We start from the raw sequence: 6,304 nt of genomic DNA, 5'->3' as shown, positions 1-6,304 counted from the left end.
AATTCAGAAGACCCAGAACAGTTAGAATTTATCACAAGTTTATACTAAAGACATTGCATTGATATTTTTTTATATCCTAATATATTTTTTAAACCTAATTGTTTATATTCCAATCCTATTTATTGGAATAAATATCAATTTATTTGTCAAATTATCAACTAATTCTAGTAAGTTCCATTGTGTGAAATATAAAATCAGCACATATAAATATAAAATATATAACTATATTTAATATAATTAAAAGGCACACGTTTTGCATTGTTCTGTTGTAGTTACTGTATCAAAGGCAACTCTGTTTTAAAGTATTATTCCATTATCTCTGCCTCAGTGTTTGATAGAGTTAGACCTAAAGCTTTACCATTTGTAGATTTACAGCATGTAGGCAAGGGGAAACACTGTGATTAAAACATTATCAATTTAATGCCTAATAATGAGGAGAAACATATGGACTTCTCCTGCAACTATGAAAATATTTGGTGATAAAAAGGCAGTAGTGTAAGTTCCTGCCTGTTTGGATGGTAGACAATGCAGGACATTAAGTAATCATGCATGTGAACAATTTTTTCACCTTCTTGGCTTTAGTTACTGTTGAAATGGAAGGTATAATAAAAATTATATTTTGATAAAATACCTTCTAGTCTGAACAGTTCTGTTTGAACTGTTCATCTCTCTATCATCCCTTGTAACCAAGATTAGTTTTGTTCAAGTAAGACAATTTACGTTTTCAGGGTAAGATATTCTGGTTGGTCTGTTCCCACATGGAAGAAGGGTAAAGGCTCAGGTAGACATTTGTACCAGTAACACCTCATTTGGGAAAATGTCAGCTGAAGAAGTTTAGAAGTAGCTCTTAAGCAATGCTTACTTTGAATTCATTAGGTCCACAAAGCTAATTCAATTGGATAAATAAGTACTTGAAAAAGCCATCACCTTTAGACCTATCTATAAATAATTGAGAGTATGATAAAATTCCAAATAAAAAGACTTGATAGTCATTGACAAAAAAAATTTGCAAATGTGAACAATCGACTGATCAATATAATTTTTCCAATATTCACAGAATTTTAGGGAAATAAGATCGATAGCATTGTTAGGAACAAGAAGGTTTCCTTGTTACAAGTAGGCACCCATAGATATAAGCCTGTATAAAGATTGCATCATTAACAACTTAAATTTAGAGGATACTACATGCATCAGCAGCACGCATACTCAAATTACAATACAGAGATTAACATGGCACTTGCAAAAGGATAATATGAAAATTTGAGAAGTATTCCATATTTTTCATTCTTCAGATGCAAGAAATGAAAAACAGTTATTAAAAGGTTGATTACAAAATTACAAGTGTAACAATACACGTAATTCATATAATTAAATTTAGTTTGACATCAATGTATTAAATCTTCAGCTCAGAAAGGCGTTTACATAGCATAAAATTTACAAAACTTCAAATTAGACAACATTGTCATTTTATCCCAAAGAAAAATAAAGACCTAGAAAAAATAAGGAATCAAACTGTTTTTATATGGAATGCAATCAGAAAGGACACATTAATTAACCTATATATTATAAAGTAATGTAGAATTCAAAGTATATCTAGGAGAAATTAAAATAAATTATGAACATTATGCAAACATAGAATATAGAATATTTTAAAATATACTTTTTCAGACAAGCACCAGAAATATTTTACTTTCTGTACTACTCATTTCAACAGGTAAGTTAAAATTATTTCTGATTAAAAAATCACAAACTCTGAAGAAATCATTATACATGTATACAAAAACTATTGAATACATTTTGACATCCAATGCAGGCAATTCATTTGGAAGAATTCCGCGGAATCCATGAATTTTTACAGTAAAATATTGGTGTTGCCGGGCACTGGTGGCTCATGCCTATAATCCTAGCTACACAGGAGGCTGAGATATGAGAATCATTGTTCAAAGCCAGCCTGGAAAGGGAAGTCTGTGGTACTCTTATCTCCAATAAACCACTAGACAACTGGAAGTGGAGCTGTGGCTCAAGTGGTAGAGTGCTCACCTTGAGCTGAAGAGCAGAGGGATAGCTCCCAGGCCCAGAGTTCAAGCCCCATGACAGACCAAAAAAAAAAAAAAAAAGGATATTGCTCTTATTTGTTTTGTGAAAATATTTTGTAGGGACACAAAAGATGGACTTGCATTTTTGAAATTTAAGAAACTTAACCCGAACATTAGGACTTAGTTGAACAATTTGTACAGCCCTCCACAACTTCATAGAGGGAATGACACATACTTATCCTTTTGGCAATATCAAATGCAGTTTCTTCTATGTTGTTCTTCAGGCCTGGTTTTATATAATGGTTCAACAGAAGGAGATCCAGCGTATCTTTGCTATCTCAATTCTCAGCAGCAAGATACAACGGGGTCAAGAGGCCTTTAGTTTGGGCATTGGTATCTGTATCATGATGAAGTAAGAAAGAAGCCACTCTGGTATTATTCCACGTATATGCACTGTGCAGGGCTGTCCAGTCATCTACAATTATTGTATGTGCCGCTTGAGACACCAACTCACTGACAATGTCTAAGTGTCCACTGTAGGCTTCTCAATGAAGAGGGGTATACTCATCGTCATCCCTAATATTCACATGAGTGGCCATTTGGAAAGAAGTCTCCGCACTGTAGTAAGCCGAATATTTTTGGCAGCCCAATGAAGAAATTTGCTTGGATCTTTCTCCATTTTTTTTCTTTAATTGATACCATTCCTTACTTTTTCATCTTGTTCCTCATATTCCTAAGAATTGCCTAACCAGAGACTTTGAGAGCCAGTGGGAATGAGGTATCCATGTATTTCCCTATTAGTTCACATTGGTTGAACTGGTCAGAAATATCCGGTGAATTTTCTGCATCTGTTTATTCACCATGATTTATTTTCTCTTTTTACAATTTTACTATTCGAAATTATTCTAACCGGAGAGTAAGGAATTGTTAGAGGACAGAGGAAAGATGTTCCTCAGTATTCAAATGTACACACTGAAAATGAGGACCAGTGATGTCTTCATGTGCAGCTTATTCTAGGAATGAGAAAATAGGAAATAATGCCTTCTATATATATGATTTGTTAAATGGCAGAGCAAAAAGTGAAATGATGCAACCAAAAATATAAAAGCAAAATAAATTAGGATAATTATGGAGCACTCATATTATTTATGAGAACCAAGAAAGGGAAAAAGAGAGAGACAGATGTGTAATGACCTATCTAGCCACAAAATCCATGCCTCTGATCAATTTGTAGAGCAAACAAAATTTTATTTTTTAAAAAAGATGGAAATAGAATTTATGTATTTACTTGAAATTAGTAAATACATTTTTAGAAGCATACATAAAGAGACATAACTTTGACCAAATTACAGACAATAAACTAAATCCTTGATAATTCTAGTAACAGATCTGACTGAAATCAGTTGAATCACATTTTTCCTGTACAATGAAGGAATAGGAAGGTAGTCAAGCAGCAGAGAAGGCAGGGAGATTGTATCTGTGACAAAACTTTGTGGGAATTGGTATTGAGGATTTCTTACTGGTGATCCACTTGCAATGGAAGCATGATTCTGAACTATTGATTTAATCATTATATTCTACAAGAAGATAAATGAGAATTGATAGTTAAGGACTACTAATACATTTTACCTTCTCACTAAACACATTCAATCATCAAAATCACATGAAGACAATAGATAGGCCTCCTTTTTAGATGAAAGCAAGTGTCTTTAAAAAAATTAAAACAAGGAATGTATGTAGTCATGCAAAGGACTTCTATTTTACCAATGCCTCATACAATTTTCTAATGTTGGGTACCAATAAATAATGGATCTATCAGAAAGCTCTTAAAGCTAATATGTTCAATAGTGAGTTCTCTTACACTATATCATGGTATTGTTTGGGTATGGTCTGAAGAATAAATTTACATTACTAACTTGAATTTCTGACAGGACAATATCACCACTGTACATCTTGCTTCTATACTCTCATTTTTAAATTACTATCTAAGTATGTGCATTAGATAACTATTGAGGAAAAAATAGGAGCCACACTGATGGGTTATGTCTTTAATAGTAGTTAAACAGAAAGATGAAATCTGAGGATTGTGGTTTGAAAGCAGACCAAGAAATAAAAGTCCATTAGAATCTGATTTGAAAGTAACCAGCAAAAGCTAAAAATGGAGCTGTGGTACAAGCAGTAAAATGCTATTCTTGAGAAAACTGAAACAAAAAATAAATTCAGGGACAAAGCCAGGCACTGAGTTCAAGCCCTAGTATTAACACCAAACAAATAAATTAATTAATAAGGTAATTAATTAATTAAAAATAAATTAAGTGGTCACATGTGGAGAAGCAGGTAAAATGTAACATGCGTGGTGATGGTTTATGTATTATTTTGTAATAAGGCATATTATCATTTGTCCTAATCACTAAAATTTTATTTGAACTTTTTTGTACAATAAATCCTGAATTTAGCATGCATGTATATGTGTGTGTACATGTGCGAACATGTGTGTATGTGTATATGTGTGCATGTGCTGTTGCAATGTTGCTTGCCAATGTGGACAGGGTGAAGCTGAAAAGAGCTAACTGTGTTGCAATGTTTTTGTATATCAGTGTTCTGTCATGTCTTTTCAGTGGAACCACCCTTCTGTATATATTATTTGTCTAATAATAACGTCATCATAATCAAAGCATTTATAACATTAAGTTAGATAAAGAGAACGCTTTCAGCTCTTATTGTATGTTGGGTAAGAAGATACAGACATAATTAGGTAGTAAGTTATTTTGCTGTAAGTTGATTATCAGTACAAAATACGTATGTGACTTCTTAAATTGGTTATACTTTTAAGATACACTCATGGAGTGATTTGGACCGACTTGACCAAACAGGTATTACTCTCTGGTTATTCCTGTGAAACACAAGTTGGATAAACTCTTTCTGGATTTCTGTTGAAAATAACTTTCTTTGCAAGATCATATCTATTCTCACTAAGAGATAATCAAACCCATACTACCTTTGAATATCTCATCTTATTGTCTGAAAATAAGTATTGTGGATATGCTTGTTAGATATTCCTTTCAAAAACGAATAAACAAAAAGTATGTGTCATGTCCAGATTGTGGATGCATTTGAAGGTATTTTGTACATGCACAGGGATCTTTACTAATGGCTCTTTTGTGGGAGTAACTATGGCAACTTTAACAAAAAAGGCTTTTTGAATATCTTTTCCAATATACATAACATCCCAGAGCAAGTCTTGCAATTTCTGAAAATCCTTTGAATATTTTAGTATTATTTCATTTCATTGACTATAGAGCCAAAATTTCTGAAATAAATATTGTTAAGATCTGAAAATGTAAGTGGGTATATAGTCTTTTTTATGCGTCATTTTATGAAAACCCAGTTTTTATGAAAGTAAATGGAATAGAATAAAAGAATGTAAGTGACTTGGGTAAGCTAATTATTAGTATAACTTTGTTTTCTATTAACAGTCCATTGAATGTACATGATGCAGTTAAATTATTTCCTTTGTGTCTCTGTACTTCAGTGAGTTTTATAATCTTTATAGTTATGAGTGAGTTTTTGTATAAATAAAGGTCTTTTAAAACGATTAGGATTAACCTTGTGTTTTGTGTCCTACTCCCAAGAAAATGAGTTATTTTTAAGTGTTAATAGTTTATCATTATCATAGGGAATCATTATCATTTTCATAGGGAATTTCAAAATGCAGTAGTATTGATGTCTTTTTAAACCAATTGTATTCACAAGTTGGAGAGTCTTTAATTCATACTTAGGTCTTGGTGTCTATGATTTTTAACCTCTCATTCCTAACATTAATGATAGGTCAGACTGCATTTTTGGGTATATGAAAGGTAAAATATTTATCTGGGGTCAAAGTGATTTTTATATCAGTCTTTCTTTAATAACATTTTAAAGTAGTACATTTCTCTCAAAATGTTGGGTATAAAAACCAATCAAAATACTTCTAATGGTAAACAATTTAGGTGAACTACAATGTGGAAATGATTGCTCCAAAAGACCTGCAGTCTGTTTCCATCAGGAATTGGGCAGGTCATTCTTTCAGTAAGACTGTATTAACTAGAGATGGGGTCACCAGGCAGTGCAGTGTTGAGTGAAGGGATAAAATATGATTTCCACTATTTTGAGCTAGAAATCAAGAATGTTATAGTTTAGCAATTCCTTTCACCAGGGAGGTGTAAGTGATTATGAACTTGGACTTTTCATATTACAGTTACTTATTTTCTTTTTTTTTGTTGTTGTTG

The 6,304-nt window shown here is 32.3% G+C and overlaps 1 pseudogene; it reads left to right on the top strand.

The window, feature by feature from the left end:
• The first annotated feature begins 1,185 nt into the window (after window positions 1-1,185).
• On the top strand, window positions 1,186-1,282 carry LOC122099696 (annotated as a pseudogene).
• The last annotated feature ends 5,022 nt before the right edge of the window (window positions 1,283-6,304 follow it).

Source organism: Dipodomys spectabilis, unplaced genomic scaffold, assembly GCF_019054845.1.
Source record: "Dipodomys spectabilis isolate Male_0828 unplaced genomic scaffold, ASM1905484v1 ptg000529l, whole genome shotgun sequence".
NCBI classification, from domain to species: Eukaryota; Metazoa; Chordata; class Mammalia; order Rodentia; family Heteromyidae; genus Dipodomys; species Dipodomys spectabilis.
This window is presented reverse-complemented; position numbering and strand designations above follow the sequence as displayed.